The sequence below is a fragment of the Cryptomeria japonica genome, chromosome 2, assembly GCF_030272615.1.
Source record: "Cryptomeria japonica chromosome 2, Sugi_1.0, whole genome shotgun sequence".
Taxonomy (NCBI): Eukaryota; Viridiplantae; Streptophyta; class Pinopsida; order Cupressales; family Cupressaceae; genus Cryptomeria; species Cryptomeria japonica.
This window is the reverse complement of record NC_081406.1, coordinates 127,566,450-127,586,456: the sequence shown is the minus strand read 5'-3', so window position 1 is coordinate 127,586,456 and position 20,007 is coordinate 127,566,450. Positions and strand designations below refer to the sequence as shown.

The following is a 20,007-nucleotide window of genomic DNA, read 5'->3' as shown; positions in this document are numbered from 1 at the left end:
ATCATTGTTATCACTCCATGCACACAATTATCTCTCCACTCCTTATCTCTCCATTCATACTCCTTATCACTCCGCTAGAACTCCTTATCTCTCCATATTTCTCCTTATACCTCCTTCTCCTTATCGCTCCATAATAACCCCTTATACCTCCCTCACCTTATCACTCCATGCGGTCCATCCTTATCTCTCCATCCGCTGATCCATCGTCCGACTCAGCGACCAGTCACCATCACTGTCCATTGGGCCTGCACTGCGTACGAGGCGTGTGAACTGTCGAGAGGGGCCTGAAGCTGCTAAAACCTAGGTATTAACACTAGCACGCACACCGTGCAGCGTACATCGTCCAAGACACCACAAACAACCTGCAAATACACCAGGCGAAGGAGATGGTTCGGCCAAGACTTGAACCATGGATGTGGTATCAACACCACGTTTGCAACTTGCCGTTGCACTGCAGGGACATCCCCCCAATTATAGCACTTATTATTGTATGCATCTCTTTTATAGAAGTCATCTATTTTATTTTAATTAAAAATCAGTTACTATTTATCATCTAAATACGTTGTATAGTCCTTAGGCTGTAAAAAACTTCTTAAGATAGTTTTCCTTAGAATTATTTTTGACTTTAGTTACTATTTATTAATTATATACAGCGTGTAGTTCTTAGGCTATAAAAAACTTCTTTAGATAGTTTCCCTCTATCTTTGACTTTTTCTCACTATTTTGCTGGTTTAGTTCAGATTTTCATGAATTTGTTACTTCAGGTCTATTTGCTAAATTTCTCAATGTGTTCAATTGTGTAAGACATCTTATTAGCTGCCCTAGAGTATATGGCTCGTAAATATAAAGGACCATGATCATTTTTTCAGTAAGCCTTGATCCCAGCATTTAGACTCAAAGGATTTTAACATAGAAAATAGGAGTTACTAAGTTCCCTTGTATGAGGTTAATGGGTGATTGATTAGTTTCTTTGAGATAAAAAGCTGCTAAAATGTGGCCTTATGTAAATAAACTATTTTGTAATTGTTTTTGAAGTGAATTGATGAAACTTTGGTCTTGGATTTTTGTTTATTACAAATAGAGTAGTGTTTTGTATCTTTTTGTGCTTCCATAAAATCCCAATCTGTTCTTATCTGGTGGGTAGACTAGAGTTTGAAGGTATAAAAATAATCATGTCCTTAAAGACAACCAGTGCAGCAATGAGATGCTCGGAAATCATCACAAGTGTGATATCCCCACACTTGCAACCTACAAGCCAAAATTGTAAAAGAATAGACAGTCTGAGTAGGGAGAAGTCTGATGAAAACCATAGATACATCTCATTTAAACTTAATAATACCATTGCTGGTCATCTTCAATATCCTCAAGACAACAATGATGTGAAGCATAGCATCAGAAAATATGTTATTAATGTCATTGATTATATTGACACATACTCTTCACACTTGGCAATACAATCAGCCATGTGGAGATCACATGAAAAGAAAGATTCTATCAAGTAAACGGTGGTTAAACAACAATTCTATATTGGATGGAATTCAGACGATTACATACAAGAAGCTTTGTTGAACATTTGACTAGTATTGATAAAATAAGAAGATGACAAATCTAGAAGATATGGTTAGATAACGATAACAAATCAATCTAACACCAACGTCAATTATAATACGGATTTTAGTACAAGTCAAAGCTAACTATCGATTGTAACTATAATGGGTGTGATCAGTAATCAAGTAATGAGGAATTCTTGCAGACGATGACTATAGTTAGTGACTCCCCTAATATCAATTGGAGAATAGCGATTAAGTCGAAGATGAATGAAGACCCCTTAATTACAAAGGGATCGACTATTACATTCAAAACAACCTAGATATGCATACCAATGGTAATTGAAGCACTAAAGCGATCATACCATTTAGAGTAATTAAGCAACATTGATACTATAGGTGTTAATGATATCGATTTCAATCATAAGAGACATATCAATCGACAAACTAATATTTTAATTATTGAAGGGATATGTAATATATTGGGCAACTTAACGAGTAGTGATCGGTTAGTAATACTCCTAAGACAAGCAATCATGACAAGTGGTGATCAGAGTTTCAAAGACTTATCTTTGACTACGGCAAACAAAAACTTTAGTGTGGCATCGATAACCATTTACACATCAGATATCAGTGGCAAGCAAGAGTTTATGCAGGAGCGATCCTTACAGATGGTTCAATTAAGGAAAAAATTACGATACCCCTAAGTATGGTTAACGGTTAATAAATATGAAGGATATAAGTGACATAGTTTCGATATTTATATGTAGCGGTGATACATTACAATCAAGATGAAGATATATCTTTATAAATGAAGCCAACAAAGTGGACTAAGTCGAGCAATCATTTGCTAAGGAAGAGTAAACACGAGTTTTCCTAAGAAGCACACTAATGAAGAGGCACGAGGGCAAAGGATGTGAAGGTTAGAACACAACTTCCCACAACGTGTTCCTTCATGAGATATTTAAGAGATTGTAAGTTCTATTGAAGAAAGATCCAGGGATTAGATTAGGCCAGATTTATTATTAAGTCCAAGTCCTTTGGGTATAAAGATAATCTAGCAGTACGAAGAGTATTTACATCATTGATTACTATTGCATTATTGAACAGAGGATTGCAATAAGTATATGGTCACCAACCAAATTCATTTAGAATATAAGTTTTAATAGAAGAGGTCTCTCACCGTGGAAATTATAAAAAAAGTTTATCTCAAATTTTAAAGGCTCACATAAAGGAATAGTAGACTATTAAGATAAGTTCTATCTGCCAAATTTATTTTAGATTCTTAGGTAAAATATTATTGTCTTCAGAATTGATAAAATCACATTTTTAAACATAATAAAATTCTCATATTAAGTTGGAAATATTGTCTCATGACTAAATTACAGTAAATCTGAAATGGGGACATTACAACAAGTGTCAACTCTTCTAATTTGTAAATTTTATATATGTTTGTGACACTCTCAAACACAGAATAAAATACTATGTATTCTATCCTCTCTTGGATAAGGAAACCTCAAATGCTAAACAATGTGATCAATTAAGGCAACCCCAATGTTCCCACTGTCATGTCTTGACGTGCAATTGATAGACTCAGTGAAGTGATGTGATTTGCTGTTCTCACAAAGGGACTTACTCTCTTCACTTCTACAAAGCAATTGGAACCTGAACATCTGATATAGCAATTTGTGTGATGCTTTCTTCCTAAACTAACTTAATCTTCTACCAAACAATGATCACAAAGATAAGGGTTAAAGAATCTAATCTAAGAGCCTAAGGATTGTTGATTTTATGATGGTGCTTGTTAACCACAGGCAAACATCAGATCTGTTGCCTTCCCAACCATAGATGATAAGCTCTTATCGTCACCCCCCGAGCACACTACATAAATTTCTCACCATCAATTGATCTGCTTGTACATGAATTCGATGTGCTTGATTACGATGGAACTTGCTGTCTGATCTTTGTTCCAAAGAGTGAAGACCATGTCCATATATATCCGTCGAAAGGAGATATCCAAGAGTTGACTCTCATCAAGGAGGCACGACCTTCATGAAGCATCGCATGCCTTCAAATGAGGGGTGGCAGACTTTAACCAAAAGTCGGCCCCTTTGAAACAAATCCGATAAGTCAAACTCGATAATGTATGTTTAATCATTAAACTTGATAATGCATATGTGACTTAATAAAGATATTAAAGGATTAATATAAGTTGATAGATTCATCAAATGTGTAAGGCCAATAGGCCATTCACACATTTGATCTTGCTGAGTCGGCTTGTAGGATTTCTACCAACGCTATATCATCAATACCCCCTCTTAGCTAGGGACGAAACCTTCTTAATCTCTACAAGTAACATCACCTCATCGTGATGACTAACATAATGACTACACTCATGTGAATGAAAGAAGCTTATCACCTCATCGTGATGTTTGACCACAATGGCTACTCCCAGAGGGTGAATACACACAAATGCTAAGTCATGGAGTCTCTCACATGACATCCACCATACCTACTCGCAGAGGGTGGAACAAGGGCTGGAACCTCAAACTTCGCTCACAGAGAAGAATACACAACAAGGGCTGATACCTCAAACTTCTCTCATAGAGAAGAATGCATAACAAGGGCTGATACCTCAAACTTCTCTCACAAAGAAGAATGCATAACAAGGGGTGAAACCTCAAACTTCTCTCAAAGAGAAGAATGCATCTCCACCATGCCTACTCGCAGAGGGTGGATCCACCATACCTACTCGCAGAGGGTGGAACGAGGGCTTTCACCTCAAACTTCTCCTAGAGAAGAATGCATTAACAAGGGATTGCACCTTGAACTTCTCCTCATAGAGAAGAACTCATTAACAAGGGATTTCACCTCGGACTTCTCTCTCTCAGAGAAGAACTCATTAACAAGGGATTGCACCTCGAACTTCTCTCTCTCAGAGAAGAACTCATTAATAAGGGCTTTCATCTCAAATTTCTCCGTCACAGAGTACAATGCATTAACCAAATCTTCATGATGACGTGGCTCCCTCTGAAGCTCAAATGTCAGGCTCCCTCTGAAGTTGTAATGTTAGGCTCCCTTTGAAGCTAAAAAACAAGCTCCCTCTGAAGCTGAAAAACAAGCTCCCTCTGAGCAAATATCAACCTTTTGACCTCTTCGTCCAAGGTTACTTTTGAGGATATGTCAAACTCCCTTTGAATGCTGATTCTTCGTTTGCAAAGAAATGCAAGCAATCTTCCTTCCTTGAATAGAGATTCGTCAGTGCCTGAACCTTGGGTAGAGGGGCCCGCTCAGCTTGAGGGTTCAATTTATGATGAATGGGACCATTTTATTAAAGTTCATTTCTCCTTTTTGCCTAGAGAGGGGCGCCTAAAGGGGTGACTTTATATTTATTTATTAACATCTCATTAATCCCCTTTAAATAAAGTTACTTTATAAAATTGTCTAATTATAGAAAAAGTAACTGTATAATGAATTATTATAAATTTCATATGATATAAATCCATCCAAGCCAAAAATTGGTCAAGTATAACCTTTTGCAACCAAAATCATCTCCTATCCACTAAATTCATCTGCCGAGATGGCTAACAGATGAATCTATGACTGCTGAGTGATCAGCTAGGAAATTGGGGACATTACTTTGATGTTCCTTTTCCAAGCAGCACGACTGAAATGTGTAATGTCCATACTTTGAAATATAATTTAATAATAAATAATAATTAAATTAAAATACGAAAGAATAAATATAAAAAAAAAAAAAAAAAGAATATAATTAAAATTTGTTAAAATAGAAAAGAATATAATTAAAATTTGATTAAAGTTAATGAAAGGTCAAAAGGCATGAAATGATAAGTTGTGACTCCCTCAAACGTGAGAAATAAAAGGGAGAAGAGAAACTCATTTTAGGGGGGGAGAATTTGAAAAATGAGAAGTGCAGATCTGATTATGAAAGGTTGTGTCCTTTTCAAAGGGCAGAAATAATGAAGAGTTGCACTCTTTCAAAAGGTGCTAATGGTGAAAGGGTGTGTCTCTTACCAAAGGGCAAGCATGATGAAGAGGTGTAACCTCTCCCTCACATTGAGAGATATAAAGGAAAGGAATCAAAGCATCCAATCACATCACCATGGATTAATAAAATCAGAACTGTTATTGAGTTACAGGCAGTAACATCTTTGTTCTTGGTGGTATGCATGGGGATGTGCTGAGTATGTATGCTTAATATATGAAACCTGATAATGTTCTTATGCAGAATTAATAGTAATATTAATATGGACTGCAATATGTATGACAGTCATACTTAATTTCATATATATTCATAATACATAAGAAATTAGTATACTTATAGTTTAAATCATGTTATTACTGTCAGTATTTAAGAAGATGGGAATGCGATGTTCCAAGGAGGGGCAGTCTAAATCCAAGCAATAGGTTAAATCCCAAGATAGGGTGGGGATCAGCGACCCATAAGTCTTGAGGGTATACACCCAAGATAGGTAAGCGCTTGGATCTGTAAACTTTGAGGGAACTTGTTGATGTTTTTTTTTTACGCACATGCAAACACAAAATAAAATACCCAAAAGTATCTTATCCTCTCTTGAACAAAGCTTCTCAAATGCTGAAGATTTGCTTAAGGATCACTTGAGACAACTCCAAGGTTCATAAATGTCAGGTCTTGACGTGTGGATTAGCATGAGTGGTTGTTGTGATTGCTGTTTCATCAAGGGGCCTTTTACATGAGAAGAGACTTGATGAAGTACTTTGCGGATGATATGTAGTGAAGTTCTTTCCTACTACTACGCGATGTTTTATAAAAAAATGGCAAAATATGAGAGTTGAGAGGTTCTAATCTATCCTAGGAATGAATGGATGAAGAACGACATAGGTGAAACTCTACTAGTCTTAGCATCACCATACAAGAACAACTCCACCAAAACTAGTGCAATCTTCTAAGGATACTGTAAGATTTTCAAATTGCTACTAACCATAGACACTATCACTTGAATGTGTACCCATGATTGAGCGACAATTGAACTTAAGCACTTTTAATGATTCCAGTTGACCACACAAGGCACACTTACAATCAGCAAGAGCCTAGTGGTATGGATTATGGGTTTCACAATAAATCAAGTACAACATTCCATCATTCAATCTAAATACTTAAAGTAATATCAAAGATTGACTTGAAAGGATGAAAAACCATGCAATAAGCTTCAAAGATTGAATAAAAACACCATGACTTCAATGTTTTATTAATCCAAAAGCCAAACAAGAACAATTCTTCAAGCCCTCTTATCACTCTTGAATTCTATCTCTAATATCTCATCTCTCTAGCTGATATCTAACTTTTCTTTAACTAACTCACTTATTAACTACTGGTGTTGGAAATAAGCACACCCGGACCAACGATGGACTGGTCCAAGAGGGGCCAGTAGCTTAGTGGTAGAGCACTCCAGCAGCGTATGGAAGGTCCTAGGTTCGAGTCCTAGCTGGTCCATGTCTCAACATGGTATCAGAGCCAGGCCTAGGCTAGGAGCCCCAAGTACACGAGAAGTGTGGCTTAAGGTGGGGTGTTGGTGTTGGTGTTGGAAATAAGCCACACCCGGACCGATGATGGATTGGTCCAAGAGGGGCCAGTAGCTTAGTGGTAGAGCACTCCAATAGCGTATGGAAGGTCCTAGGTTCGAGTCCTAGCTGGTCCATGTCTCAACACTAACTAACTCTCTACAAATGAAATGAGTGGAGTTTATATAGTACTCCCAAATACAAAGAAGGGTTGAGATCGAATGAAGATCAAGGGCCAAGATTTTGCCACATAAACCCTAATTAGGGTTTGATACAAATGAAACCCTATCTAGATAAACATCATCATGGAATCAACCAATGAGAAAATAACATGTGCTGACATAGAAATCGAGGAAGCATCCTCCAATGAGAAAATGAATCGCCACGTAGGATCATAACAAACTGTCTTCTAGAATCTTGTTTCCTTTCTTTCCTTCCCTTTTGGCATATTCAATGAATCTGGTCACTATGCCCTCTATCTCAGTCATCGGTACCTTAGGTAGAGACTTCAACTGTTTGTCCAGGTGCATGACTTCATCGAAAGCCTTGACGATGGCATTCTCCCATTTAGGTTTGAGCTCGAGTTTTGTTGGCTAATACCACGAGTTCTAGCATATCATCCAACTGTTCTTTAGTGACCATTCGATCAGTCCCATGAAAGATAACTTTTATTCTTTGTTCCAATTCTCTGGCCTCTATAATCGTCCTAGGATCGATCTTCCTTTCCAGAACAATTTGTGCTACTTCTACTATCTTATCATGAATATGATGCATATCAAACTGAATGAGAAAATGAATCGCTAATACCACGAGTTCAAGCATATCATCCAACTGTTCTTTAGTGACCATTCCATCAGTCCCATGAAAGATAACTCTTATTCTTTGTTCCAATTCTCTGGCCTCTATAATCGTCCTAGGATCGATCTTCCTTTCCAGAACAATTTGTGCTACTTCTACTATCTTATCATGAATACGATGCATATCAAACTGAATGAGAAAATGAATCGCCACGTAGGATCATAACAAACTATCTTCTAGAATCTTGTTTCCTTTCTTTCCTTCCCTTTTGGCATATTCAATGAATCTGGTCACTATGCCCTCTATCTCAGTCATCGGTACCTTAGGTAGAGACTTCAATTGTTCATCCAGGTGCATGACTTCATCGAAAACCTTGACGATGGCATTCTCCCATTCAGGTTTGAGCTCGAGTTTTGTTGGCTAATACCACGAGTTCAAGCATATCATCCAACTGTTCTTTAGTGACCATTCCATCAGTCCCATGAAAGATAACTCTTATTCTTTGTTCCAATTCTCTGGCCTCTATAATCGTCCTAGGATTGATCTTCCTTTCCAGAACAATTTGTGCTACTTCTACTATCTTATCATGAATACGATGCATATCATCTTGAACTTGACTGCATCCATTTCCAATCTCCTCAAAAATGATCTTCCTTGTGTGAAGTAGACTACTCCATTGTAGAAAACTAGGCGTAGATCCCTCTCTTTTTATCTTCTCTCTTGATAAGACTTCCCTGGGTGTTTTCCTTATTACTTGTAATACTGGAATGTTGACATCTCTACAATGAACAAATGCTTCAAAGGCTTCTATGAGGACATGAGTTCTCCCAAGAACTTTTATGATTGTGTCGAGTGTCTTCATTATGCCCTTCATGAACTTGCTAACTTCAGTATCCATGTGTCTCTCTTCTAGGGTTTGGAACATCTCTATTGTTGCTGTTTGTACCTTGGAGGATTAATTGGCTCATTCTTTCGAATTTCTCATTGCTTTGCTCTATGAAAGTCTGAAGTTGTTTGGCTAATTGATCGACCATTGCTTTCTTGGCTTTCTTCCTTTGATATGTGATCATAAACTAAGACTCCTTTCCACAGGTTGGCAGGATTATGCTCTGATACCATTGTGATGTCCCTATTGGTTAGAGATCTCTGTCCTGTGGCGTCAATGCTATCCTCTTACTTTCTCTACCGCCTCTGCTGCTGCAATTCCTCTCCTTTTCCTTACTCTCCGTCCTTGACTTTGGTTTGTGGTTTAGCTCCCTTAATATCCGTGGAGGGAGGGGTTGCGACCCACTACGGGATCCCTTTCGTGGGAAGGGGTGTGATGGTGGTCGCAGCCCAGGGCTGCAACTCTCGTCCCACCACTTCTCGCCGGGGGGGGGGGGGGTGGGGGGTGGGTAATCTCCGTGGTTTGCATTAAATCTTTCTTACTTTTTTTAAAATAAACTCTAGCTTTATATAATATGTCAATACTAATTAATAATTAACATTATTTAATTATTAATAATTCATTTCTTCATCATTTAGGATATTAAATATATTACATTATTTAATAATTTATTTCTTATATTAACCTTGTTTAATATATTAACATTATATGATAATTTATTTCCTCATTTAATATATTAACATTATTTTAATAATTGATTTCTTCATTTTATATATTTCTATTGAACTCGGTAATGAATGCAAAAATAAAGAGTAGATTTCTATGATACCGAGGTAAGATTTATATCAGGTGATACAGTAGAGAGTTATCACAGTGGTATCAGAGCATAATCAATGCTCATCTCTAGGTGGTGAAGTAGTTTCATCATTGTCTTTTTCTTCATCTCCTTCGATCTCTTGAATGTGATGAGTGTGATCTTCTTGCCCTTGTGATGATTTCTCTTTACCTTTATCATTGTGAACTATGGATTCCATTGATTCATTTGCTCCTTGACTCAATTCCTTTTCTATCCTATGTTCTTCGTGTCTTTCATCTTGGTTCAACTCTTCTTCATGCCTGGAGGAAGGATGTTTGGAACTTGATTTATGCTTTTTCCTTGAGGACTCCTTTTCTCCACGATCTTCTTTTCTCTTCGAGCATCTTGAGTGAGATGGTTGAGGAGCACTCTCACTTGCACTTGCTTCGTCTTCATCGTCTTTCCTCGCTTCTGAGTGGAATGTCATTGTTATGTTCTGCTCTTTCAATCTCTGATGCTGCATGTCTATCCATATGCGAGTGTATTCCAAGACTTGTTTCATCAACTCCTTCAAATCTACAACCTCCATGTCAACCCAATTGATATTGATCTCCTTTACTTGAAAGGAAGGACACACTTCAATGGAATCTCCAAGCGTAATAGGAAAAGAAACACTGGTTCCATGTTTATGCCTGTATGCTTTGACATATGCCACCAATTGTCTCACCACCTCAAGTAACACCACTCTGTCTGTCGGGTAGCGTGGCAACATGTAGGGAGGAGAAGGATATCCCTGAACTCTGATATAGGTGAACTTCGGGAATTGGATGAACCATGCACCATATTATTGAACCAATGCTTGTGCTTTTGGAGAGAGTCTTTGCTGAAGTCCTCCTTGGAGCGTTCTCGTGATGGGCATAGTGAATGCATCATTCACTCTCCTATAGTGTTGTTTAGACGGACGATGAAGATGCGTATAACATTCATGCACTTTTATTTCTTTGGGTCTTCTACCGACTATACCCCTATACATAAGTCTTGGATACTCATAATTTCTTGCAAGGGAGTATATGACGTAGGAGCTCATATAGAATGTTCTAGCTCACATCAATCTCCATAATTGTAGATCGATATTGTTGCTGATGAGCCTTGCCCAATTGATTGTGTCTTTGCCACGAGTGACAGTCTCTATGAAGTAGAACATCCAGTCCTCGAAATAAGAAGCCTCGGGTGCACCAACCAATTGATGAAGTAGGGTGATGAAGTCTCTCAATTCATCTTTGAAGTCTACCCTATGTAATCTGTCGAGCCATTTGCTCCTACCACCTCTACTCTTCTTTAACCAAAACTTATCAATGATCTTTGAACAAGCTTTTGGGTCATCTTGTAGGTGGACTTAGCTCCTTCCATACTTATGTAGACCATGTCCTTAGGCTCTGGTAGATGAAATGCTTCACTAGTTGTTGTCTCCGAGAAATATGCAAGCACTATTCCATCCTTCGCCACTATTCTTCTTGAGGGAGAGTCATAATGTTGGGCACACTCCATAATTAACTCGTAGCATTGCACCGCGGGAGGAAAGCCAGCTGCATTTATGATCCCACTATCAATCATCTTCTTTGTTGTAGTAGTAGGTTCACTTGTGTACGACGGGTGCCGAAACTTCTTGGTGTCCAACTTCCCGAGATTGGTGTCTCCTATTTTGCTCCAATGAGACGTGATCCTGGTTTCTAATGCACCGTTCTTCGAGTCTACCTTAATGAGTGCATGACGTGTCATAGTTTTATTTGGTTTAGGAGCCGCCATCTTTCACCTACAAGAGATATGTGAGTTAGGATAATGGTGAAAGGTATGTGAAATGTTGATATAATGAAGTCTATTTGCTTAGTAAGCCACCTATGATATTGATCTAAACCACCCTTACATCTAAATGAATATGAAATTTGAATGCTAGGTAAGACTGATTTTAATACCTATTTGCACTTTCCCAATGAAATAAGGAGGTCTATTTTACTAAACAAAATCAATTTGACTTTAATCAGACCTGTACCTGATCTTTTATTAATCAATATGATGCACTTACCCCTGATTTTTGATGATTCAACCTGATATGAGTGCTAGTGATCAATTGATGTGATTAAAGAACCTGCTGTTGCTGAGTGTGAATGAATAAATTTGCCCTTGTAGAGATGAATTCGCAGTTCCTTAGGACAGATCTGCTGGTGATATTCCTTCTTTCAGGTGAAATTCGCTTCTTGTTGATGAAAGCTGTTGTTCAATAATGAAGTTTGCCTTTCAATCTACAATATCAATGCTAGAATTCACCCTTGCTGATGATGGAATTCGCTGATCTTAATGAAGTTCGCTGCTTGCTGATTAAATTCGCTCAAGAGAGAGGAATTTGCTTTGGTTTGATGTTTGAATGAATGATTCAAACTCTCTCTTATAGGTGATCAAGGCAAAAGTTGTCTTTTCCAATAAAGGCCGACTTGGTTTTGATAGAAATAAAAACTACAAAACACCTCTTAATGCTGGCCGACTTACCTCTTTTTATTTAAGTTTGAATTTTGCTTAGGGGCGCCAAAGTAATTGTTTTGATTAGTCTTTAAAAGTGCATTAGAATATTAAGGAAATTCACTCCCCTCTCCTTATTTGTGAAGTTCGCTCCCCTCCTTCAATTTGTGAAGTTCGCTCCTATCCTTCAACTTGTGAAGGTCTCTCCTATGCTTCAACTTGTGAAGTTCACTCTTGGGTGCTTGAAGGTGAAGTTCGCTTTCAACTCAAAATCAGATCAGCTCAAGGCAAATACTTTCACATTTTCTTTAGGCATATGAAAGAAATTCACTCTACTACTTTTGCACATGAATTTCGCTCCTACTTCCAAACATGAAGTTCGCTCTCCTATGCTCAAACATGAAGTTCGCTCTCCCATGCTCAAACATGAAGTTCTCTCCTGAGGGCTCGGAGATGAAGTTAATTTCAAACAAACTTTTCTTCAATCACTTTGTTGTTTTATTGATTCAATCCTTAGGTTTTCCAAGTTATCTTCTTTCAAACGCTCAAATTCATGCTCAAACACACACTCAAACAAGACTCCTAGGGGAAATTCGCTCTCTTACCCCCATACATGAAGTTCGCTCCTCTACCTCAATTCTTGAAGTTCGCTCTCCTCCTTCGATTCTTGAAGTTCGCTCTGCTAGGCTTGAACATGAAGCGGTTTGAAATTGAATACTAAGTGTTTGCTACTCACCTTGTTTCACTCTCTCCATTCAAACTTGCAAGATAAGGCTTCATGGAACAACTTTGCTCTTAGTCAAGGGCATTCGAAGTGAATTTCGCTCCTCATGAGAAGCACTTGAAGTTTTCCCCTTTAACCTTGAGCACTTAAAGTATCACTAATCAGCAATCTTTCACATTCGATGGTTGAACTCATGACTGACTCACATGAAATCTAGACCTTATGAATTTACTCATTTCACTTGCGAGAGGGAGAGACTATACTAAGAGACTAGGACCTAAAAAAAAGGGGGTCCCCATCTTGATGGGGCGATGTGTGAAATGGTCACAACAGAACCTATTGTATTTGGTCTCTAAGCGCTTTGGTAACATACATAGACCCTTCCCCCTTAAAACTAAAGTAGTAGCAGGGTCTGATAGCTATATTAAAAACTATGAATAATGAAATTAATTGTCTAATGAGAAAAATAAATAAGAACTTGTTAATAATTAATTGAAGAATATCAATCAATTTTAGTAAATTGAAAGAGAACGAATAGGGGACATTACAAAAAGGCTAGAAAAATAAAAAAATGCTTGAAATAAAGTGTTGAGCCTGTCATGTATCACAAATTCACAACACTATTTTGTTGGTTCTAAGTCTGATAGCGTGTTGTTGAAACTCATCATGAACACAATAACAATTAGCCTTCCTACCTTTGAATCTCCACTTATTCTGTGTGTCTTGGAGACATTTGAGCCCAACAAACATCATATTTGTCTAAAGTAGACAAATAGTGTAAATTTTTATATACTAGAATATTCAAATTCTATAGAATTTTGTTCAAAGGTATTCAAAACAACACTTAAGTCTTCTCTTGCTGATCAGCCATGTGAAATTGGCAAGTTGTCATGTCAATCAAAGTTAACTTGCACTAAAATCCACCAAGTTCACACATGTTGTTGTCAATGTTGAAGCTATACTTCCTATGATTGTTTTGATCTGCGGCCTTTTCTATAAGTGGTTAACACACATTTTACAAAACATTTTTATGTTAGAGATCTACCTAACAAATCAATAAGGCAAATGCGTTTTGGATGGACAGATCTTTCTAAATGGCAAACAAAGGATTTTTTTTTTCTACTATCAAATTCTATAGTAGATTCCAATCTGTTTCTGATAATGGGTCGTATTCACTTTAGGTGGATATTATTGATCCAGTTGATAATGACTAAAGCATTATAGATGATGTTGAGCAATGACATACAAGATTGTTGAGTTTGTCTACTCATGATACAAGTATTTTCTGCTAAGAACATTGTAGAGTTTTCCTCAATCCCCAAAGAGGATAACTACGTTCTTTGTCTCTACGACGTTGATAGGAGGGATGATTTTGTGTAGCTATGATTTTTCATTCTGATTGGGATATTCTTAATGAGCAACACTAAGATTGCCATATATGCAATTTAGTACAAATTATTTGAGGCTATTGATGTGTTGATGTGTTTTTTATGCCCAAGTATCTTATCCTCTCTTGAACAAAGTTCCCGACTGCTGAAGATCTCGCTGAAGGATCAGTTGGAGTAACTCCAAGGTTTTGCTATTTAGGATCTCTATGTGTGGATAAGCTCTCTGTGGTATGATGTGATTTGCTGGAATCACAAGGGGACTTACACTCAATGACCTAAACGTCTGATTTGTTGGAATCACAAGATTTCACTGGCCTAGATTTTGAAAAAAAAAAAAGAAAAAGGATGAGGGCGAGGAAAGGATCTAATTCTGACACTAAGAATGTAGGAACAATGAATGACCTTTGATGAAAATCTAACTAAGTCTTGTCTTGACATCCCAAGACCATCTCCACAAGGTTAGTGCGATCTTCGGAGGAAAGCTTTATGATGTTCAGATCATCGCTACAGGCATAGATAGCATCAGGCTAATGCATACCAATGAAGAAGCAACAATTGAAGTTAAGCTTAAGCTAAATGATTCCAGTTGACTACACAAGGCAAGTTTGCAATCAACAAACTGCTAGTAGTATGGATATACAAATTTCACCATCAATCAAACACATTTCTTCCACTCATCTAATAACATGAAATCAAATCTGAGAAGTATAAAGGCCATGCAAATTGTTGAATCGACCCATAGATTTCACCATTTCTTCAATGAAGTTTTACAAGTCTTTTACAACAACATCTTGGCAACAATCTTTGCCTTCTCTTACTATTCTACTCTAATTGCTATTCTATCAACTGACTATTCACTATTAGCTAACTATTCACCTACTATCAACTATTGACTAACTATTAGCCTTTACAAATGAGGAGCCAGGGCTTATATAGCGCCCTCAATACAATTCAATGGCTCAGATCAATTTGAGATCAATGGCCGAGATTTTACAACGAAAACCCTAATTAGGGTTTGTTACAACAAACTCAATTTTGGCCAATGAAATAATTGCATTATTTGGACACATGTCTTCTCTGGAATATTCGACCAATGGAGAACCGAGGTAGGTACATCGAAGTTTGTGCCATCTCCAATGAGTCAGGTACATTGAATCTGGACATGTTGAGGTGGACCAATCCGACTGGAGGAGTGATGACTGGGATGCCACCACCTTGTCTGACACTTGTAACTTGGTAGATATTCAATTTGATGTTGCTGAGAAGCTAGCTTTAATTAACTCTTCTGAAATTGTCTGCTTCTTCAACAACGAACCCTTGCTTTAACTTCCTTTGTCTTCGATGTGCAGGATGGATGGTGTACCTTTCCTTCGAATGCTGGACTGGAAGAGGTCGTCCTTGATGATGCTGGGCTGGAGAAGGTCGTCCTTGATGATGGTGGGTTGGAGAAGGTCGTCCTTGTTGATGTCGGATTGGAGAAGGTCGCCCTTTAACTGCAAGACAAGCAAAAAGATGATTAAGGACACATAATAAATTCATTTCAACATAGCATTTTATACCTTAAATCATCAACAAGAAGACATCAAAATTAAGTTTGTTCAAGAGTCTTTCCAGGGACAGGCCCTATAAGAATTTCGCCTTGGACCCTCTGGAAGGGTTAGGAGCGAATTTTGCACTTTTGGACAAATTCCATCATGTCTTTGTAGCGTCGTAAATTGTACGCACTTGCTAAAGTGGTACAATTTCACACCTAGTTTAGCACCCGCCTTGGCGCATTTTGCATTTTGCATTGCATTTCCCCTTTAGCACTTAATTAATTAAATTAATTAGGTCTAAGGTCCTATTTCATCATCTTCCATATCATAAAGTTGGGCCCTTTCATTAAAGTGTGCCCTTTTCATTTTATTCCTCCAATACATCATTTAATCAAAAACCCTAATTAGGTCCTATTTTGAACTTGGGGGTTTGATTTCGGGGGTCAAAACATCTCGAAATCACCTGTAACTTCGGGATTCTCTCTAAAATCATCATATCTGACGGCCTTGAAAATTTGGTGAAAAGTTGTCGGGACCATGGCGCCTGGAGTGCACACGGTCCCAGACATTTTTCCCGAAATTTTAGGAGCGCGACCCAATCATAAAATAAAGCTTAACCCCAAGAAATTGGCGGGAGATTCAATCTCTAGGTCGGCCAAAAGTTGAAATTAAGACCTAGGGTTTCATATATAAGAGCTCTCTTTCTTCATTTGAAAGGATCGGAATTTTGGTTTCAAGGACCTTCTATGCAGCGAAAGAGCAGATCTTTGAAGACTTCAACAACATTCAACCTCCATCCATCAAGCATTCATCAATTTCATTCATCCATTTAGGGCTTTGAAGACATTGAAGAGCAATAAGGGATTACTGACTGAAGATTGGCATGTACCCCTCCCTTGGGGTTGGGTATGATTTCATGTTGTTTTCATGTCTTTGCATAAGCCTCATTATATCACTTGTATTCATGCTTTAGATCTCTTTGCATCTTGATTTGGAGCATTTACATTATCATTTGCAAGCAATTAGGGTTTACTTTCTAGGTTGCTCTAGTTTGCTTACTTGCATTTTAGGATCTTGCACACACACAAGGTCTGCACACACATTACTTTTACAATACAACTTGGCTATTCGTGGAGGTGGAAATCATCGAAGCGGGGGTTTGACTAAGGCAAAACCCTATATAGCCGCCCACCATACCTTTTCAGATATTAAGTGCAGGTTTCGGGATTCGGACGACGCCGCAAGTTACAGATCCGGGAGAAGCAGACTGAGACAGAACTACACACCAAATTTCAGAGCAAAAGACCAGGACAGGGGCGTGGGGCGCCTTGGTCCTGCCAGGACAGGGGCGCTGGGCGCCCTGGTCCTTCTGTCAGACAACAATTTTCAGCATTTTTGACAGCTTTTCAGGTTGCAAAACAGCAGTTTCAGGAGCAGTTTCAGGGGCTGAATCAGGACAGTGGCGCCCACGCCCCCGTCCCGAACATTTTCATTCATATTTTAACACCGGGTACGCATTTACATTCTTGTCTTGTCCTTGTGTTTACAACTTTCCATTGTTTAAGTTCAATTCTGCAATCTTGTTATTAGTTCATACTTGCACTTTGGGGTTAGGGATTGAACTTGCATCATTCTATCTATCATTTGCAACAAAGGAATAGAAATCCTAATAGGTAGCCCGTGGCTCTCTCTTCCACAAAAAGAAGTAGCCAATTGTGTGATACCTCTAGGCTCTTTCGTATTCCACAAATGTGTGATTGAAAGTGAAATTAGGGTATGTTTGCTTAGTGTCACTTTTTCTCCTACACATTTTGGTGAACCTGACGTGAACTCCAATCTTCTCTAATTCCAATTTATGTTTTCAAATTTGAGTGTCTATGCTATTTCAAAATCAAATTTGTATTTACAAGTTTTAATTTCTTGCAAGATTCAAAAATCTGGAGGAAATTTTTGCTAAACCCCTAATTTTTCAATTCAAAGTTGAACTTGTGGATAGCTTAATTGGGATCAATAATTTCAAATCTGATTTAGGAACTCATTTGAATCATAAATTTCATTTTCTAAATCTACATTCTAAGTGCTTGCATTGGTTGAAATTAAACATTTCCTTCTATTTTGCATGTGTTATCATTTGAAAGAGGAAAATTGTTGTCATGATGCATTCATTTCATAGATGTGATAATGGGTTAGCTTCCCTTGTTTCAATTTTTCCTTCTCCTAAAGAACCTCCCCCCATCTATAACAACATTTTAGTGCCTAAAAGAGTTGCTACCAATCCCTTTGAGACTCTCCCATGCTCTAAGGATGAAGACTTTAAGAGTGATCTTGACAATTCTCCTAAAATGTGCCCTTCCTATTTAGCTATCCTAGAGGAAGAGAATGATATCATAAACACCTTTCTTAATGTTACTTCACCTTCCCTACATGATGCCTCTCTAAGTGAAAAGGTATTGATGGACATTGACTTATTTTCTCCTAAAGTTGGTCCTTCCAATGGGGGCATGTTAGTGCAACAAGAGGTTATGAACACTTCTTTCAAAGATCTCCTTCCTAAGCATGAATCTTTGGAGAAATATGTTCATGTTCCTCCTAAAAAACACTCGCTTCATGAGGATCCTTTTGTGCAAGAAGATGACATGATCCCTACATTTCCTAGAGATGGCATTTCCTTTTCCAACAAAATTCCCACTAGAGATGATGAATTAATGATAAATGCTTACCCTTCTCCTAAAGTGTGTCTTACCCATAAGCATCCCTTAGAGAAAGAAGATGAAATAATAAGCAATTTCCTTAATTCTCTCTCCCCTAAAGATCATATTGAACATATTTTGAGGAAAGAGGATGAGTTTAACACATCTATTGATGCTCTCCCTCCTAAGGATGAGGGATTAATAAACAATGTTATCTCCTCTCCCGAAATTGACAATACTTCAAACATTCCTTTCAACAACTTCGCTATTTGGGATGAACCATTAGAAGAAGGTGTAGATTATTCTCTACCCCATGAGAGAACCCTAGCCAAAGGGGATGAAATCAAGATTGAAAACTCCCTTGATAGTTTCTCACCTTCCTTGAATCTCAATTATTCTCCCTCTCCTCAACTTGGTTCTACTCATAAGGAAACACTAGTTCAAGGCAAGGTGGTTAACATCTCTTTCAAAGATCTCCCTCTCAAGAGTGAGACTTTAGAGAGTAATGTTGATCCTTCTCCTAGAGAGTTTATTCCCCATGTATATCCTTTGATGATAGAGGGTGATATGACCTTTCCTAGTATTATTCTGCCTACTAGAACATCAATGCCTACCCCTTGTCTCTCTCCTAAAATTGATTTAATCCGTGATGAGATTTTAGTGCAAGAGAAGACTATCAACAATTCTTCCAACACTTTTGTTCATTCCCCTAAACCATCCTCAATCAATTTGATACATGTGAATGAAACACCTAACAAACCTCTTTTCACTGTCCAAGGTGCTTGTCCTTCTCAAAATTCTCAACCTTTAAATAAGCCTATCTTAGTGGTTCAAGGTGGTTATGCTAATGATTCTTTTTGCACTCCTAAGAAACCTATTATTACTGTGCAAGGAGGTTATTCTACTAAGAGCCCTTATGAGTATGCTAAGCAATTGACTAGAGAGAGTTATAATGTGGTTGCTCATACCTATAACACAAGAAACAATAGGCAACCTAATCCTCCTCCTGTTACTCCAGTTTCTCTTCCTAATCCTCAACCAATTCTTCCGCAAGCTCCACGTATTTCACAAGTTATTGTTAAGGAATATGATCTCATAGAACAACTTAAAGCTACCCCTGCTAAGATATCCCTTTGGGATTTGATCCAAACTTCTTCCGCTCATCATGGAATGTTACAAGATGCCTTGAAAGATTTGAATGTTCCTCCACCTAATACATCTAGTAATATAGTGTCTTTGGTTAACTTTGTGATGAATCCTAAAGCTCAAATTGTGTTTACTCAAGATACCTCTAGGCTCTTTCGTATTCCACAAATGTGTGATTGAAAGTGAAATTAGGGCATGTTTGCTTAGTGTCACTTTTTCTCCTACACAGTCTTTATTCCAAAATACCTTCCAAGGAAAGCATACACTAGTCTTTTCTCCACCAAGGCCTGGGAATCCATTTCTTGATCGTCATTGTGAGCAATTTAGGTGATACTGGGAATTTCGCTCTGGACCCTTTGGAAGGGTCAGAAGCGAAATCCAAGCTTTAGGTCTCAGTTCCTCATCTCCTTCACTTCAATTC

At 37.9% G+C, this 20,007-nt stretch overlaps 1 protein-coding gene across 2 annotated transcripts in view; it reads left to right on the top strand.

Annotated features, from left to right (window-relative positions):
- Nucleotides 1–20,007, top strand: part of LOC131036362 (uncharacterized) — a 99,840-nt gene that overhangs the window by 33,564 nt on the left and 46,269 nt on the right. The window lies entirely within an intron of this gene.